The sequence below is a fragment of the Caretta caretta genome, chromosome 25 (genome assembly GCF_965140235.1).
Source record: "Caretta caretta isolate rCarCar2 chromosome 25, rCarCar1.hap1, whole genome shotgun sequence".
In the NCBI taxonomy this organism is placed as follows: Eukaryota; Metazoa; Chordata; order Testudines; family Cheloniidae; genus Caretta; species Caretta caretta.
In genome coordinates this window covers 15,713,997-15,734,113 of record NC_134230.1, presented here as the reverse complement: position 1 = coordinate 15,734,113, position 20,117 = coordinate 15,713,997, and positions in this window count along the sequence as shown.

The window sequence follows — 20,117 nt, the reverse complement described above, 5'->3', positions numbered from 1 at the left end:
TTTAGGCACCTAAAGCTGCAGATAGGTGCCTAGTGGGCTTGTTAAAAATGACGAGCTGCCCACTGAAGTCAGTGGGAGTCAGATGCTTTTGTACATCTGACGAGGTGGCTAGTGGCATGTTTAGGCACCTATTTACCTCTTTAAATCTGGCCCTTAATCTCAGCTACTGCTTTAGTTTTGGAGGAGGGGTGGTTTTTTTAACACAAAACAAGCTCTGTTAGAAAGCACCTTGGATACGTTCTCTGGATAGGTGCAGTATGAATACAATACGGATTTGCATAATTATTTAGCAAATCTCAATTGAAAATGCTAGTGAACTGTGGGTGTTACACCCCCCAAAAATAAAGGCAGAATTCTTCCTCCTCCTGTGCAACTGACTTCTCTGTCATCAAGGTTATACATCTCTCTATCTGACTCCCATCAAGATATTTCTCTATCAAGCCACTGTCAACCAATCTTTCTTCCTGTCAGCACGAAGCTATCATAAAGCTGTCCACTTGTCCATCAGTTTTACTTGTTTTCATTCATCAAGCCCAGCCACTAAAAGCCTTTTCCCCACACCAACAGGGCTCACACGTGGTCCCATCATGTATGATCACAGCGGCAATGGCCAGCAAGAGAACAGATTTGGGAAGAGGGGACCGGCCGCTGTTGGTGTAGTGTCAGGCTGCTGTCAGTTGGGCTGTGTAAAACTGCAGCCTGCAGTGCAAAGGAGGGGAAAATAAACTAAAACCAAACAAAAACATATTTTGTCCAAGCAGCAGAGCAAGAGAAGTGAGCTGGAGGCTCAGTAAAAACTAGAGAAGTCCCCAAGTCAAGCTAGAATGGAGATTTTTCCAAGACCTTAAAGCACCTAGAATTGGAATGCTGGGAACCAGGAGAGGACTCTTTAAAGAACAGTGAGTTACTCTGGCCACTCATAAATTCATCAATAGCTTAGCATGGTCTGAGGTGCCCAAAATGAGCTTATGAAGCAGAACTATTGGGAATAGGTTGACTCTGGCCTCGAGCCTCTGGAATGGCATTCACGTGATCCATAACGATAACAAGCTTTCCGTGACAAGGGGAGAGGGGATTTCATACTGGAGAAAAGCTTCTCATGACTTTGACCTGTCAAAAGCTGGAGCCAAACAATGGCATCTGTCCCTAGGAAGAAACAACCCAGGATAAACATTATATGTTTGGACAGCAGGCAGAAAAGGTACCCAGGCTGAGAACTTGCAAATGACCTTTGCCACTTAAACAGTCTCTGATAGAAAGCCTCTCACGTTTGTGCTGATAAGACAGGTCAAAGTGGCTCAGAAAGCTCGAGCACTTCAGGATGGCTGCTTGGTATATAGTATATTACAGATTCTGATGTGGACCGGAGAAGGAAGCATCTGATCATACGGGAGACAACTTCATTATACCACTTCCAGGGTATAATTTCATGGCTGGTAATCCTCTTTCTGATTGTGTTTACGGTAGCGCCTAAAGGTCTCAGTCAGGATCAGAGCCCTACTGTACTAGGCACTGTACAGACACATAGTGAGAGATGGTCTCTGTCCAAAGAGTCTAACTAAATCAAGGAGACAAAGGATTAGCATCCCCATTTTACAGGTGGGGAACTGAGGCCCAGAGAGATGCCCAAGGGAGTCCATGGCAGAGCTGGGAATGGATCTGAGCTCCCCTGAGTCCCATTCCATAAGGTCATCCTTCCTCTCAACTCCCTTTGGTTTCAAAACAATTTGCACCTGTTTACGCCAGGGCTGTATTCAATCCCTTTTTTAAATCTAAAAGAGGAAAAATGCCTGGACCTGCCCAAGCATCTAGCTGCAGCACAGAGAGGTGGCCCACAGAAATCAGAATTTGGGACATCCGAGGACAGGGGGAGCCTCGTGTTCTTGGAGGATCCCCCTCCAGCTGACTGATGGGACAGAGAGAAGATCCCCCCTAACATGGATGGGATTAGTGGGACCATAGGCAGAGAAAAAGCACAATCCCTCCCATGGTCAATCCCTGACACCGGGCTGCCTGGCCATGTTACTTCCCAGCTGGATGGTGGCTGCTGGCAGGAGGCTTACAAATGCCAATTAAGATCAAAAAACTTTTAACTTCAAACACAATCGAGAGAGCAGAAACACAGAGAGAAATGTTTTCTCCCCCACGGGAGCTTTCAGAACGATGAGAGCGTTCTTTTAAATTCACGGCCAGCTCCCATCCGGGTTACCCCTGTCCTTGCTACACCATCTTCTAAAAATAACAACAATGACACAGCTCACATTTTTGTGTGGGGCTCCTGATCCTGAAGGATCCCAAGCTACACGTACGGGGAGGGACACTTCGCCAAGGACAGAGGTGCAGCCTGCCCTGGGGTGGAACACAGCAACTGAGAACCTACAAGCCTGCCCACAAAAACGTACAGACAGAGGGTAAATGGCATATCTAGCACAACTGGAGCAAGAAGGAGAATTCTGAGAGGCTGAATGTAAACTCCAACTCGGATATTCAGTCTAGCTGCCATGTTAACACCTCTCTTGGGGCTACCACACAATAGTCAAGGGACCAGAGATCTGGCTCTGCTATAGACTTTCTAAGTGACTGCTTAGTTGCTCTGTGTCTCGGTTTTCTGTTCTGGACAGAGGGATGCGGAGGGACAAGGGCAATATCTACATGGATCTGAGGGAGAATTGATTCATTCCTGTTTGCAAAGCACGTTGAGATCCTTCAGCGGAAGGTGTTAAAGCAGAGCAAAGCATTATTAGCTACAGGGTCGGTGACAGCTACAAGTGGGGAGGATCTGGGCTGTACAGCTCATCCAAAAAATAGCCCTCGTGCCCCACTGGCTCAGTATTCAGAGGGAAGAGCGCCATCTACTGAAGCACCAACCAAAACTGATGGGGGGGTGGTCTCCCATCCAACAACTGGATCCAGGCTGACTTTACTTCAGTTATGCAAAGCAACAGGCTGGCAGCAAGCAGAGGGCCTGCCACAGCTACAGCCCAAAGAGGATGATGCCCTGTGTGGCAGCTGAAGGGATCGCACTCAGACCAGAAGGACAAGTCCCAGCAGGGACTGAGCAATAGCCTTCCCTCCGTCACCCTGCGTTCCTAAGCCTGCCCAGAGCGGGCTCAGAGGAGATTGCCAAATGCTGGACACAACCCCATCTCCCAGCAGGGAGCTTGGCATCAGGAGGCAGCTGGCATTCCCTTCTCACTACCACTCCAATTCCAGCGCTGCTCTGGGTCCATGGTGCTGGTGGGACCCACCTCAAGACATGGGCAGGGGGATCAAAAGCTATTGGTGGCATTGGGGCCAGTGATTTCCTGCAGATATCCTTCCACTGAGCTGGTCTGGTCCTTCCCGTCTTCCTGGTGCTGGCTCCCAAGGAAACCCTGCATTTCTGACCCACCCCCCATGACTACCCCACTTCCCATCCCCGCTGGATCCACAGAACTGCGAGCCACACATGCTAGTGCCCCTCCCAGCTCAGCTCCACTGAAGGCTGAACTGAGGCAGCTCCAGCAGAGGAAGATAAGAGGGACGCGGCAAAGTAGGTGAAACGTCTCTCTCAGCACATCAGCTGAAGGACACATTTCCCTACCGCCTGCAGTCACAAATTTAGGCCTCCTCTTATGTTCTATCACACTTACAAGGTAGAGCTGAGCTCGGAGGGGTGGTCAGGCAGAGACTTTTCCCTAGGCATTAGAAGAGAAACTCCATGCTCTGGCAGCTTTTGATTCCCCAGCTGCTTTGTGTGTGTCTGTGAGACATCCAGGAACTTAATCATAATCATTAACAATACCATACATTTTCATGGCACCTTCTTCCCCCATCTCCGCACCCAAAAACTTATCTACGGACACTGGCTCAGGCAGCAGGTTTCAGGTGTGGATCCAGAGTTCAAACACCCCAAAGTCGCTGGCAATGGGATCTGGAATTTGGACTCAGCCCATTATTAAGGCAGGGGTGTGTTTGCAAAAATTGAGACCCGACCCCCCACACACACATGTATGATGTCAGGGATTTAAGATCCATGATGTTGGGGTTTCTGATTCAAGGTTGGATATGGAATGTGTTTTGCATTTGGCAAATCTCCTTTGAGTTCAGGAAGCCCTGGAGACCCAGGAATGGACACTCTCTCTCCTCTCAGGTTTCAGAGTAGCAGCTGTGTTAGTCTGTATCTGCAAAAAGAAAAGGAGGACTTGTGGCACCTTAGAGACTAACCAATTTATTTGAGCATAAGCTTTCGTGAGCTACAGCTCACTTCATCAGATGCATCCGATGAAGTGAGCTGTAGCTCACGAAAGCTTATGCTCAAATAAATTCGTTAGTCTCTAAGGCGCCACAAGTCCTCCTTCTCTCCTCTCAGATGCCCTATCTATGGCATACACAAAGCTACATTAAAGGAACTTTATTAAGGTTGCAAAGCCAAGCCCTCGAATGTTAGGAAATGCCAGAATTAAGGTTGTGGGAGCAACATTAACTCAGCCCACTTGTGGATGTGCATTAGGATACAGTCTTCAATTAACTGATCCCATGTATTATTTTTCCCACAGGGCCCCTGCCCCATTCAGTGCACAGAATGGACAGTGTTCACTTAACGAACAGCTGGTCAATATTTCGTTTTCTCCTCGTACCTGCAATTTTGTTGGCATAGCTCATTCCAACCCTTTCCCCCCACCTCTGCGTGAAATCAGCTAAGCCAGCATGGGCAGTGGGTATCCAAGGCCAGGACAGGCTATGCCTTCCTTAGCCCAGGCCGTGGCCCTGCCCATGTTTGCTACGAGGCCCCACCTCCCTCCCCCTATCCCCTGAAACTGGTGTAATCCACACACCTCCTGGGGGTGGTGTTCTGTCCCATCTAGTGGCACCGAGACCACTTAGAGATTAATGAGTCTGCTCCATTGCCTTAGCTAAGGGCCCTGTGGCTTTTAGCTCCTGCAGTAGAGGCTCATGCATTTAGCTCCAGAGGTCCCAGGTTTGATCGGGCCCACCGACAACTGGGGTGTGTCCGTGTTACACTGTCAGGGGTGCAGTTCCAGGGCCATGTAAGCCAGCCAAAGCGCAGTTTTGCTGATGTAACTGCACCTACACCAGCTCTGACACCTCTTCACACCCCTGGCCGACACAGCTATGCCAGCAAAACTCTACAGGACAGACCTGGCCATATTGACACCCACATGGTTCATCAGCAGGCTTGGAACCCTCAGAGCCACCACACAGAGCTCTGCTACTGGCACTAACGAAGCACCCGACAGCGAGGGGGGGGGGACACTTCGCTGGTGAGGTACACCAATATCTGCTGACAGCAGAGGAATGGCGAGTCTCAGGAATCCTGGGTTTCGTTCCAGGCCCTGGAGGGGAGAGTGCTCGAGTGGGCACAGAGTCTTCTACTCATTCCCTCCAATGTTGACCCGTCCTGCTGTGTCTCCGTTACCCTGTCCTTGTCCCAGTCCCACTTTCCACTCCTCCGGCATCTCATCCCAGTCCCGGTTTCCTTGTCCGGCCAGTCCTAATCTCTGACCCCTCCAGAGTCCCCATTCCCCCACTCCCAGCTCCTCACGTTATTTGTCTTTCTCCCCCATCCCCACTGGCTTCCAGTCCCAATTTCCCTCCCCAGGATTTTTGTCTTTGCTCAGTTTGTTTCATTTCCCGACATCTCCCCCCCCCCCCCCCCCCCAGCTCCTTGTCCCAGTCTCTTGGCCCACTCAATCCCAGTTCTTTCCCCTCATCAGATCTGCCTCCCCCACTCCCTCCCCTGCAGGTCCAGCCTTTGTCCCCTCTATATTTGAATTAAACAGCTTCTTCCTCCATGCTGCAGGGCCCAGCAGGAGAGTCATCAAGAACACAGGATAGACAGTCTCCCTGCACGCAGTTCAGGTGCCACGACTCAAACTGAGACCAGCATGGCCTGAAGCAGTCCAGAGATGCAATTGCAGGGAAAGTCCTGCTCAGCCCTGAGCTGGAGCATGCCCCGTGCGCTACAGACACAATCTTTGGGAAACTTAGCAGTTAAAAATCTAGGAAGGCTCTGCTGAGCATGTGCAAACTGCAATTTTTCAAAGCTTTATAACTTGGCCAAATCTGGGCAGGTTTTCACAGAGATGGTTAAAGGCACATCCCTGACACAACGGCCACTGCCTGGCAAATTTCAAGTCCCTGCTCTAAAGTATGGGGACATTAAAGCTTTTCAAAGGAAAGGTTGCGAGAATTTTTTAGCATGGGCAAAACAATGTATTTTTCCCTAGGCAGATTCTTTGAAATGGCTTAATTGTTTTGACTGAAATTTTCCAGAGTAATTCGGCCTCAGACAGACACCCAGCAAGGAAAATGTCAGCCCAAATGGTTGAAGTTTGGCAGTTATAAGTGACGGAAAACAGGATCTTATAATGGGAAGCATTGAGCCACCTATTCACGGCTTTGCTACTGATCTGCTAAATGACTTTGGGCAGCTAACTACATTTAGATTGCAAGCTCCTGGTGCAGGAACTGTCTCATGCGAGGTGTTTGTACAGTGCCTAGCACCATGGGGTCAATGATCTTCATTGGGCCCTCTAGATGCTACTATAATATGAACAATAAAGGAATGGGTAAGGGAGGAGACTTCCCATTCCAAGCCCTATGGCTCTAACGGATAACACACATGTACGTATTGTTGTGCTGAGCATCACCAAGTGACATCAGATTTCTCTGGTGTATTTTCCTTCTATTCTTTTGGTGTATTCTTTCTTTTTAAAAAACAGAGTGAGCCAGGATCCTCAGCTGGTATAAATCAGCCTCAATGGTGGGATGCTGATTTACACCAGTGGAGGATCTGGCCCTGTGCTGTTAATGTTCCTACAGGGGGAAGATGTTGTGTGCTGGGAGAATTTAGCTCCGCACGCACTTGAGTGCTGGGAGGAGAGAGGGGAGGACAATATGAAGGAAACAATGATCCAAGATGCTTTGTCCCTATGTATGTGGCTCATGTGTGGCGATGGTGTGGTGCAGTCCATGCGGTGCCTCTAATAAAATAATACTTAGGTGCTGGAGAAGCAGAAGTGGGGATGGGCTTTATACCCTTTGTGCCTGCAACATTCTGGGCTGCTCTAGCGTAACCATGTCCCCTGCATAAGTTAAAGCAGCCCCCCGGGAGCTCTTGGGTACAGGAAGATCCCCAAAGCTGGCTACAGGTCACTTTGCAGTTTGGAACAGCACAGAAACTCCAGGACAGCATGTGCTACGAAGACTCCCCCTCTCACCTTTAGCACCACCCCTGGCATGCCACCTGTGGCAGGGCTTGTAAGGAGGACAGCACAGGGCCCTGCCTGCCCCTGGCCCTTCATGGCACAGTTTTGCCCCCTGTAAACCATCAAAGCAACATATGGGGATAACCCTGGAGACAGAAACCATCCACTAGCTTTTCTATAGGTGTTTTAAATCCATAGGTCTTTCACATGCTCTCCAAAGCCAGTGGACTATTATTATCCCATTTTGCAGATGGGGAAACCGAGGCACCGAATGATTAACGGCCAGCTGGCCAGAACAGCTCAGTTTCCATTTAGGCACTTGGTTGAAGCAGCCAGATTTTCAAAAGTGCTCAGCAGCCAGCACCCCCCATTGTCCAAACGTTCCAAACAGCTAACAACTTTGGGGGTCCAACTTGAGACCCCTTGTGGGGGCCTGGTTTCTGGAAAGTGCTGAGCACCTGCCCTCTGACAATCGGGTGACTTTATGGTACCTAAAGTCAGGCACCCCAAACCACTCGTCACTGGTGAAAATCTAGGCCAATGAGAGCTCCTGGGTGCTGAGCACTTTTGGAGACCATCACTGGCTCGCCCAAGATCACACAGTGAGTCAGTGGCAGAGTCAAGAAAAGAACTTAGGAGTCCTGGCAGCATCTAATATTTGAATAAAGCAATGAAGCCTGAAGGGGTTCAGACCAGTGTTTTCAAAAGTGGTCACTGATTCTGGGCACTCGACGGGAAACCCCCAGGGCCTCGTTGTGGAAGGGTTGTGCTGCCCACCCGCCCCCAAGCCCCGAGTTCCACTCGAGACGTGGGTGCTGAGCAGCTTTGAAAATCAGACCTGGGGTGAATCAGGCCAGGCCACCCAAAAACGAAGGCACCAAAACAGCCAGCTGGTGCTTTCGATAACGCTGCTGTTGATAATAACTCTTTCACTTTCCAACTGCTCCAAGTCGCAGCCCAGTGAATAGTTACTGTTCAATCCAGGCCAGCACTGATTTCCCGTGCTCCGGGGCCAAAGCGGGGGCGTCTGCTCAGTTCTCACCCAAGCAAACACTCACTGACTTCACACTTCAGTGGGAGGGTCACATGAGTGGAGACTGACAAAGAATGCCAGGGACCCAGGAGAATAAACTGGCTGTGTGTGAAATCCCATCAGAGTGGCTTGTTTTTTCTGACCTATCGGCAATTTCCAGACATCAAATAGAATACAATGATACTACTACTCAGCTTGTCTAGGGTGCTTTTACATACCCAGAGCACTGAATCAACATTCAGGTCATAGCACCCCCTGTAGGGGGGGTAGGTACCATTACCTCCATTTTACAGATGAGGAAACACTCACATGGAGGGCCAATGACCTACCTGAGGATGCACAGTAAGTCAGTGGCAGAGCTGTGAATAGAACCCAGGAGTCATAGAATCACAGAATATCAGGGTTGGAAGGGACCTCAGGAGGTCATCTAGTCCAACCCCCTGCTAAAGCAGGACCAACCCCCCAACTAAATCATCCCAGCCAGGGCTTTGTCAAGCTGGGCCTTAAAAACCTCTAAGGATGGAGGTTCCACCACCTCACTAGGTAACCCATTCCAGTGCTTCACCACCCTCCTAATGAAATAGTTTCCCAATATCCAACCTAGACCTCCCCCACTGCAACTTGAGACCATGGCTCCTTGTTCTGTCATCTGGTACCACTGAGAACAGCTGAGCTCCATCCTATTTGGAACCCCCTTCAGGTAGTTGAAGGCTGCTATCAAATCCCCCCTCACTCTTCTCTTCTGCAGACTAAACAATCCCAGTTCCCTCAGCCTCTCCTCATAAGTCATGTGCCCCAGCCCCCTGATAATTTTCGTTGCCCTCCGCTGGACTCTCTCCAATTTGTCCACATCCCTTCTGTAATGGGGGGCCCAAAACTGGATGCAATACTCCAGATGTGGCCTCACCAATGCCAAATAGAGGAGAATAATCACTTCCCTCGATCTGCTGGCAATGCTCCTAGTCATACAGCCCAATATGCTGTTAGCCTTCTTGGCAACAAGGGCACACTGCTGACTCATATCCAGCTTTTCATCCACTGCAATCCCCAGGTCCTTTTCTGTAGAATTGTCGCTTAGCCAGCCAGTCCCCAGTCTGTAGCAGTGCATGGGATTCTTCCGTCCTAAGTGCAGGACTCTGGATTTGTCCTTAGTGAACCTCATCAGTCCTGGCTCCATACCCTGAGATGAGCCCACTAGACCATACCGCCTGTCCCTGCTCTATATTGGTTAGCCCTAAAGGGCCTGAAACTTGTACTTGAAACCCCCACAATCACCATTGAACCCGCGGTCTGTGGTCTGGGAGAAGCCCACAGAGATGGTCAGCCACCATGTGGTTTGGATGGGGAGCAGGGTGAGGTCTAGGAGCACGGGTCTGGCCTGGAGCTGGCTGGGTGGTGCTCCAATTACAGAAATGCTAATGGGATGCAGAGGAGAAGGGTTAAGTGCTCTGCAAGCAGATGGGTAAAGAATAGTTGAGTCCACAGCAAACTGCTCACAGCTTGCAAAGGAACCTAATACCCAGTGCAAAGGGGGGAGAGGAAACAAGTATGTGTGGTAGCAATTTCCCACCAGCCAATGGGTGAGGGAAGCGGATGCTGGCAGGAAGTACCCGAGGGGGAGGCCCCAGGGTTGCTGGGGTGTATGCAGGCAGCTGAATCAGGAGGACTGTAACTAGGCTGGTTTTGAGGGACTGGGGTCCTGAATAGTTCAGCCTACTCACTTTGTTGCCCCTGTATATTCCAGGCCCATCCTGCTGGGACATTTGGGCTGAGTGGGCTAGGATGTGGGATGAGGGGCTAGTGCTTCTGGCAGATTTCAGTGTGGAGGTGTTGGCAGAAGGAGTGGGGGGTTTGGTGGAGTCAGTGGGGCTGGGGTTGAACAAGGAGGGTACTGCTGCTTTATAGGTCTGGGCAGGTTTAGGGGCATCTGAGCGGAGGTGTTCCCTTGGCAGGAGGACTGGGGCCACAAGGTCAGCAGGAAGCTATTAAGAGAGGAAATGTTCGCTCTGGCGCAATCGTTCCCTGGGATACAGGAGAGTGGTCTGCAGGGCTGGCTGCAAGGGGAGCTGGTTGCTTGGTCTCGTTAGGTCATGTCTGCAGGGGGAGCTCACTTTGCGGAGTGGTCCCTAAAAGAACAGTTCCGTGTGGAGGTGGGGCGGGCGGGTCTGTTTGGGCCTCTGTCTCTGTACGATGGGGACTAGCGACTTTCGGTCTGGGTCACGCCCTAGGGACTGGGGCTCAACGCAGAAATCACCAGGAGACATTCCCTGGCTCGGGGAGGTCAGACGAAATGAGGCCAGTTCATACCTAACCCTGCCCTGGCAGAAACGCAAGGTCTCTTCAGGGTTTGCTGAGGGCAGGAGACCAGCTGCTCGAAAAGCTGAGTCACCTACTGGCCTTGGTGCAGCAGATCAGCCCTTACCTGCCCCATTTCCCCGTCCTCCAGGGGGCTACAGCGAGCTGGAGGAAAAGGACATGGAGCCCAACTCTCATCCACTGACGTCAGCAGGAGTCTGGCTAATGGTTACAATGGGGAGTGGGGGCGAGGGCAGGCCTTAGTCTTGTTTCCATACAGAAAATCCAGCAGTGATGCTCAGAAGGTAACCCGAGCCCCTGAAGGAATAAACAGCAGCATTAGCACCTGGGAAACCCTGTCTGGAAAGACACAGGAGCAGTGGAAAGACCCAGGTCTTACTGATAGCTGCCCGCCTTTCTACAATATCTTCCTCTCCAGCATCTCCAGCTCCGCACTAACGTTAGCTATGCTTGGATAAGCTGGCCATTTAATAGCCACCCCGAGACCTTCATTTCCTCCTCAAGACGTACCTGCTCCCAACCCCAGAATTCCAGCTATCAGGATCACACACACACACCCACTTTGTCCAGCTTCACAGGACTCTGCCTTGTGCCAGCTGGTGCCTTAGATGGGAGCCAAATTCAGACCTGGGGTGTGAGGGTGCAACGCTACAGAACATGCACAGATTTGAACCTACTTACAGCAGCTGTGGTTTGTCCTGTAAATTCTCTGGGGCAGGGACTCTCAATTGTTCAGCACATTTTCACTTCCTATGGTACCAGCTGCAGTTACAGCCTGATCCAAACCTCAGGACATCAATGGAAAGACTCCCATTGATCAGGCCCCTAAACAGAGACATTAATAATGACACTTAATACACTTTTAAGCCTCACAGCATCCCTTGGGATTAATCTGTTTTTTTGTGGCTGCAGATACAGAGGCACTGAGAGGTTTACATCAATATTTTCAATAGTGGCCACTAGTTTTGGGTGCCCAGCTAAGACCCCGAAATTAAAGCTTGCAAAATTAATGGCCAGTTTTGAAAATTTAGGCTAACCAGCTTGTCCAAGGTCATGCAGTGAGTCAGTGGCAGAGTCAGGAATAGAACTCAGGAGTCCTGATGCCAAATCTCCTGCTCTACTAGACCAGGGAACAGGGACCCAGGTGTCCTGATTCCCTGTCCCCTGCTCTAACCATTAAACCCCACACTGTCCTCCCAGAGCTGTGAGTAGAAGCCAGGAGTCCTAACTTCCAGTCCTTTTCTCTAACCACTAGACAACACTGGTTCGGAGAAGCTCTGCCAGGTCGCACCTGGGCAGACAGGTTACCCAGCTCCGCCAGTGTTCAGGAAAGTCATGGATCAAATTTACTGGAAAATGGCTTGTAAGAAGAGAAGCATTGAGAACACAAGAAACAGCCCTGGTAATCTTTTCTCCTTGTTAGCAGTCTCCCCCGACAGAGACGAATGTTTACTTTATTCTGAGGTTCTGTTTTACTTTCTATGTGTCCCCTCGTCAGGCCCAAAGCTCAGCCACAGCTTTTCATATCTTGATATTTTTTCCCCTCTGCTAGTTCTTTGTAATTGGAAGAAAAACATGTTGTATGATTTTTTCTTTCTTTCTTTGTAACGATGCTAATTAAGAAAAACACCCCCTACTCACCTTAATTATGGCAGTTCTCAAATCTCCAACCTTCTGCTACTCTAGGGGCCAGGGCTGGTTGTAAGGAAGTGTAATTTACACCTCTTTGCTCTAGCTTCATCAGAGCTGGTCCAGAGAACAGGAAAAATATTTGCTAGTGGGGAAAAAGAAAAAGAGAGAAAAAAAGGAAGAAAGAAAGTGAAATGTGGCACAGAAACGAATCTGTCTCTTTAATAACACATATGGCTACTGCCTGTTAGACGCAACAGTTAAAAGAGGGCTCTTATGACTTGCTGGGAGTTTTTGCAAACCTGGATTCAAATCCTTAGCAGGACATGAGTATGCCTGAGTGGGGGAAGGGGGAGCCTCGGCCCCTAGAGGAGTTGATCTGCACCATAAAATGACTGCAGATTTGGGACGTGATTGGCAGCTCTGCTCAGGAGAAATTCAGGACTGCGAGAGCCAGGGCTGCAGAAGGTCAAGAGTGAGGTGCGTTGGCAAAGCTGAGTTGGGAGGGAAAGAAATGGAATGGCAGGGGGTGCTGTGGGTCAGGACTGAGGGGCATTGGCAAAGCTGTGTGTGTGGGAGCCTAGCATGGGAATGACAGGGGTGAGGCAGGTCAGGTTTGAGGGGCATTTGCAGAGCTGGCAGGCCGGAGGGGGAGATTCAGGACTGGTACAGCAGGGGGGCTGCAGTCAGGACAGAGAAGCTTTGGAAGGAGTATTAGGAACGGGCCTAGCACCGGAGTAGCAGGCAAGGGGGACAGCAGGTCAGGACTGAAGGGCATTGGCAGAGCTGGGTATGCGCAGCAAACCCAAGATTGGAATATCAGGGGGGACTAGGGGTCACGACTGAGGGGCATCATCAGAGCTGGGGGAGGCAGGGCAGGACCAAAACAGCAGGGGCTTGTTGCAACTGGCAGGGCTGTGTGTGATTTGGGGCAGTGGGGGAGTAGCTTTCCCAGCATCTGCCCAAACTAGGCTTGGCTTTAATCCAATGCTCTTAGTCCCTCACTTTCATGAATACCAAACTCACCCAAAAATGTTTACAGGGCGGGGTGGAGTTTGCTAGTTAAGTGAAGACACATGTGGGAAATTAAGGGCTAATTTACAACTAGGCCAGGCAGACACTGGAGGGGGAGGAATACAGAGAGGGAAAGAGACAAATCCATTAACTCACCCAAATGTCAGGAAACCCAAAGTAATGAACAACCACAAGTACATTACTGCCAGCTTATTAGCATCCCCTGTCAGCTCAGGCCTGTCCGCTCCCCTGAGCCGCGCCGGGCTGGGAGGCCAGTTGTCCTGAACTGTAACAGCTTCGCTCCACACCGGGCAGCACGAGAAGTGTCTGCACTCCCAGTTCAAGAGGGATCAGCTGGCACAGAACCACTGCCCCTCCTCTCCTAAAGGCAAATAGCAATAAGGCCCACACTTTTAACAAGCGGAACCCACTACCGAGAGTGGCGGTGGATTCTCCATCTCTTGAAGTCTTGACATCAACACTGGCTGCTGTTCTGGAAGATGCTTTAGTCAAACAAGCCAGTGGGCTCGATACAGGGATAACCGGGTGAAATCCTCTGGCCTGGGTTATGTAGGAGGTCAGACCAGGTAACAGTCTGGAAAACACAGCCAGCCAGCGGCAGACGCTAATGCTCACAAGCCTTTTTTGCCCATCACACGTGGTTGTGAGCGGTCCGTTCCTGTCTATGACAGCTGGGTGCCAGCCTCGGGAGACTCCATATGGTGACACTAGGCAGCACAGGCTGGGAACTAGAAACCCAGAGAGAGCCACGGGATCTGTCTCTCTCCTGCAGTCTGGAGAGAGAGATTCCCTTTTCCAGTTGGTACCCGTGCTGCCACAAGGGACCCGGCACACAAGGGGCTAGCAGCTGCTGAGACCCAGAGCTGCTGGCCCGGATTGAGACGTGTAATGCACTCAGCAAAACTCCCTCGGAGACACATTTGCACTGATTGTTGCATAGGAAGGACTCAGCAGTAGGGAGCAAATAACCCCAGGCCATTGGCAGCAGAGCTTTCAGAGGAGAGTTCTACTTAAAGGGCAACAGCAGGATGCAGCCAGCAGTAAAAAACACCTGGGTGCAGTTTGCCAGGAGAAGCCATAAGAAACAGATCTTCCCAAGGCAGGCTGGGTGGGCAGCCTCCTTCTCTCTGTCCCATCCCCCTAGAGAGAGTTCACACCCACCCGCTGGGGCTGTGATTTTCTTTGTATTGATGAAACTATTTCAAGTGGTCTGCACAAAATGTGAGCCACAGGGGTAGGGATCTGCCCCGGTGCAAAACCCTGCCACTTACACCACCGCAGCATGAGCTGCAATTTAAACCCTGGTCTCCGGAGTCCTAACTGCAAGGCTGTCCTCGCCCTCCTGAAGAAAGGCGAGCCAGACTGGAATGCCCACAAAATACAGCTCTGACCCAGTAATCAGGGGGCAACAGGCCTGCCTCCATGCCAGAGGAGGGAAGCAAGTGAAACACACTGCTGCTGTCCTAGTGCAGTGGGTGAGGACCAGGCTCTCTCTCTTAGTTGGGGATTGGTCTTGTTTGAGCAGGGGGTTGGACTAGACGACCTCCTGAGGTCCCTTCCTACCCTGATCTTCTATGATTCTCTCCTCAGAATGCAGCACCTGGAAGCAACTGTGCTGCCCGATGCTCATTAAAATGCCAGTCCTAGGAATCCAGCTACATATAAAACCTTCCGTCATCTGCTGAGAGAGACCATAGGCCAGACTCAGCAAGCGCAAGAGCATAGCTCCCCTTGACTTCAACGGAGCAAAGCTTATCTGTGTCAGCCAGGGATACATTTGACCCCATGTGCTCCCCGAGGGGAGCGATTGCTGTGGAGGAAACCTCCAGGCAGCAGCATCAGTGCATGCCCCAGTGAAGGGGTTCACCACGATCCCATCCCTGTTGTGGTCAGTTCCTATCCCAGACTAGGGGCTTCCCAGCAAGAGCACCAGCTGAGAGAGTGGATGGTGCAGAATGTCTACAGGCAGCCGATGGGCAGGTGGGAAGTGGGTTCTTCTGGGAGGAGAAGGTGGTGGGGCTTCCTTCCAAGCTGGCAAATTCAGCCTCTCTCTGCTAAATGGGGGAGCTGGAAGGCTCAGCAGGAATTCAGTTTAGTAAGGGGTAATGTAGGTGGCGTTGCCATCTGTTATGAGTCTCATGATCATTCTTGTTTTCCTTAAAGCCCCAGCTCCTGGAGTCAAGTGATGATTTCAGCCTTCAGTCTTAAAGAAAAAGTACATTTCTAGCCCTCATGGCTGTGGAGAAAGCTTCAAAATGTGACCTGGGCGCACCCTAAAGGATCATGAAGCAGAAGGGAAATAAAAAGATCGCCAAATCCATTCTCTTTACATCATCTCCTGATTTTAAAGCCAGTCTCATGATTTGTGGTGAGCCCAACTCATGGTTTTTTAACATTGGGGGTTGGCAATGCTGTGTCAGGTTCCCATCTCTATGGCAAGAAGGGCAGAGTCTCATGGACAGAGATGGGGACGGCTGAGAGTAGCCTCTGGCAGAAGATCCCCAGACTTACCTACCTTTCTAGGTGAGGGGGGGGTCAAAAGTTCTAGGTTTCCCTCTTCCAGTTTCCCCTTCCCTCACCCCCGAAACTCTGCAGCCAGCCCCCTGCCTCGTAGCCCCCTCCCAAAGCTTTCTTAGCCAGGACACCTGGAGGGTGGTCCCTTGGGAACTGATCAAGATCACCCCTTATTTGTCCCGAAGCTCCTTTTCCATAGGGCTCAGCATGGTGCCCCCACGGTGTGCAGCGAAATTAACCAGTGTTTTATCTCCGTCTGAGCAGATGTTCCTGCAGAAAAAGCTTTGCCATTCACAAACACTGCTAATATCCCAGGCCCTCTTAGCAGCAGTTCCCCAAGCAACTGGCAAACATTAATTAAACCTCAGCCCCTTCCCAGGGAGGTAGGTAAGTTATCCCCCCATATTGCCTAGCTACAAAAGTGACTGACGCCCTGTATGTGCAATTCAATACATAATCCCTCTGTTACAGAGGGGGAAACTGAGGCACCGGGCGGTGACTCCTCCAAGGTCACACAGTACCAGAGCTGGGAGTAGAACCAGGAGTCTGGTGTTCAGTTCCACATCATGTATTAGTGTGTTCTCCTGCCCCAAAGCTGACTCCCTGCCCCCTGCTCTAACCCTTAGAGCACATGTTTCTCAGGGCTGGGAGTAGAACCCAGGAGTCCGGCTCTCTAACCACGAGTAAATACCCCTTCCTGTGTACGCTGCTGCTGTCCATCAGCCATGCTCAGAGAGCCCTGTGTGGCTTTATTTATTTATGAAAGTCACTTCCATTTCTTCAATGCTCTTAAATCTCCTGCCCCTGTAGCATTGTCCAGGCAGCCGGCAAACCCCCTAGAGGGGTCAGTTACTTTCAGAATCTAAAGCTTCATTTAAAAGCAACAATTTCCCAACAAAGTGACAAACCCCAGACCATTCCTTATCGGAGCTGGGATCAGATCTGCTCATGAATCCAGCCCCATCCTAACAGGAAAGTCACCTGGGGGAGAAATCTGGGCTGCTGGGTACAGATTGGCTGCCCGTAGGATGCACACTCTGGAGCCTTTCCTGTTTCTATACACCCAGGTTTGTTTGTCTTGAGTTTCTAAAGGAGCCATTGAGAAATTCCAGGGCTGGCTACAGAGGAAGGAAGGTCTTGTTGTTACCAGGGTTACACCCCCTCTCTCCCACAGCTGAGGGAGCTCCAGCCGGAGGAAGGGGCTTGTGAATAAAGCAGCGGGCTGGGACGCAGGAGAGTTGGGTTCAGTTCCTGGCTCTGCTACAGGCTGCCTGGGTGATCTTGGGCAAACCTCTTAGGCTGGCTCAAAGGAGGTTATGGGAGCTAAGCCTGAAGAGCCCGAGGGCTAACTTTGCAAGAGCTCAGCACACAACGGTCATATTCTCATATAGGCCCATAGATAAACCCCAGATTTTCAAGCATAGAATCATAGAATATCAGGGTTGGAAGGGACCTCAGGAGGTCATCTAGTCCAACCCCCTGCTCAAAGCAGGACCAATCCCCAACTAAAGCATGCTCAGCATGGGGTAAAATCTCGCCAGTTACTTTGGTGCCTAAAAGGGAGCTGAGCTCTTTGCGAAAACCTGTCCCTTGATGTCTCTGGGCCTCAGTTCCCCTCTGTGAAATGGGGATAATAAACCTCATCTCTGGTTTGATTACAATGCCCTCCGCTGCATCTTGGGCCCTGCATCAGCCTCCTTTCCCAAAACTGAAACTCACCTAGGTTGTTACCTAAGCTAGCCCTGAGCACCAGACTTTGTTCAGAGTAGGCGCTGTGCCTACCCACCGGCTAGAAGGGAGGTCACAGACAGCCATCTGCAGTATGCCAAGCCAGAAGCACTTTCTTTGAGGGAGTTGCTGGGACGACACCATTTCCTCCCAGGTGCCCAGAAAAGACAAACACGTCCTCCCACAAACCACTGCGAAAGAAATCCTAGGGCAGCCTCGTCTGCGCCATGCTACAAACCAGGGAATGTGCCCCGCAAGCCGTGCCTCCACCCCCAAGGGGGGGCAGTAACTCCAGCGAAGCTTGCAGCAACTCGCGGGCTGTTGCGCAGTGTGGCTCCTAGCAGCGAGCGAGGCTAACACAAGAGGAGCCGCTTGAGTGTAGACAACTCAACTTAACGCTGCGTTGGCAGCACACCCACTGGGTGTCTGTACAGCACACAGCGCAATGTGGCTACAGTTTCAGCTGGGCCTCTAGGTGCTACAGTAACACACAAAAACAGCGGCTGCAGCCACGTGACACCGCTGCACACAAGGTACCTAACTCCCACAGATATGGATTGTGCTAGAAGGCTCTATCCATACCATGCCAGCTCCTAATCCAAAGGCTTCCTGCCAGTGGAAGTTTATAGCAGTCTGAGGTCTATTTTCCCAGGACATAAAATAATGCATTATGGATAAGGTGGACAGTAAAAGGCATTTTATTGCACATACAGACAGTCTACTCCATGCAATAAGGGATTTCCATAAAACATTGAAGAGGGTTGGGGGGGGGGTGTTCCCTTTAATTCAGAGATTTTATAAAAAGTTCTGTAAAAGGGATTATTAAAAGATCAGCCTCCCCGTTTTTATGGGCGAGGATGGAAGGGAATTCAAGAGTCACGTGTTTTAAGGGCTGCAGAGAGGAGACTGTAAGGTGGGGAGGTTGGGGGTCAGGGGTTGCATGCAACCTTCTTACTGCCAGAGACAGGGATTCAAATGAGGCTTAAATTACAAGTGAAACTGTTCTGGTAATCTTATCTAGTGAGCATTAGTCCACATTGCCAAACCACAGTAAGACAGACCATGTGGACTTTGCAGAGATGCCAGGGCTGGAATAGCAGAAGGAGCCACAGATGCTGGAACTAGGGGTGCTTATCAGAGCTTCTGCTGCACCCCCACTATAAAAATTGTTCCACCACCCATGGGAGGGGCTAAGGGTCAAGACTGAGTGGCATCAACAGAGCTGGGAGGAGTAGCACAGAACTGAAATAGCAGGCTTGAGAGGGCTACTGCTCAGGAACAAGGTGCAGAGCAGGGTATGGACACTTAATTTGATCCCAAAATATAAAAGCAGAAGGAAAGCGTAGCCATGAAGCCAGCACCGGGGGACTCAAGAGACTTGGGATCTCTGCGCTAGCAATGCCTGTGTGAGCAGTGAACGTGCGAGCACTCCAGACTGGGGCTCCCTGCATCCACCCAGATTAGATGGGGCGGCTGCTTCAAAACCTGCAACAAATGTGTCCTGCAGTTTCTAAGACAAAGTGCTGAATGGTGCATGTTGGGAGAGAAGAAACAGCAGCTTCTGTCGAAGCTGGGAGCCACTGAAGGCAACTTTTTAGACCATCCTTCCAAGCTGTTACAAAGGGCAGAGGGGTCAGCTCAGACTATATTTCAACAGGGAGACAGAGGCACTGAGCCACGCTCTTTAGTCAGTGCTGCCATGGTGGGTCATTAATGCCTGATGGGTGCCTCTCATTCTCCTGGGTGAAAAAGGGCCCAGGACCGGAGGCCCTATGGAGCGCCAAGATTCAGACTCAAACGTGGTCTAATGGCGAGAGCATGGGGCTGTTACTTTTGTGATGAAGTTTCCCTTTTGGGGGAGCTGTTGTAAGCAGCAAGAGCATTTGCTCCCAGCCTTAATCTCTAGCGAGAGTCCAAGAGAGATGCCTCCTGGGAACTGGGCATTGGTGTTTGGGCGGAGAGTTCAGAACAAGGGGCGTGCCTAAGGGGTGTTTGTGACCAGCTCTGTCCCAGGATTTGTGTAAATCAAACAAGTTATACTAGGAAAATACCTGACTCCACATCACTGGTTTTTTCTCCAACAGAAAACAGACCTGCAAGGCCACCTCAAAATGACAACTACTTGCAGAGGGGTGACATTATTCATTATTGGGGACAATAAGGAAGCCTAGGACAAAGGGGTGAGGCTGCACCTGCATGTCCTAGATGGGATGGAAGTGAGAGACACTGGGTCTAAATGTGTAAGAAAGGCTTGTCCCAGCTCCTGGGTAGGAATCTCCAGCCTCTTTTTGGGAATCTCCACAGAGGTTTCAGAAGCTAGGTAAGAATCCAGGGCTCCCGGTCCCGTCCTGCAGGGTTTGGTCACTAAGGGGACGTCTACACAACAGCGAGTCTCAGAGCCTGGGTCAACTGACTCGGGCTCAGGCTGTGGGGCTAAAGATTGCAGCGTAGGCATTCAGCCAGGCTCTGAGCCCCACCCCCCTGGCTGGATTTCAGAGCCAAGGCACCAGCCCAAGCCTGAAGGTCTGCACTGCAATTTTTAGCCCCGCAGCCCAAGCCTGAGTCAGCTGATCCAATGTGCTATGGGTCTCTTATTGCAGTTCAGACATACCCTACCAGGCTTGTACAGGGTGATGGATCAGAGCCAAGAG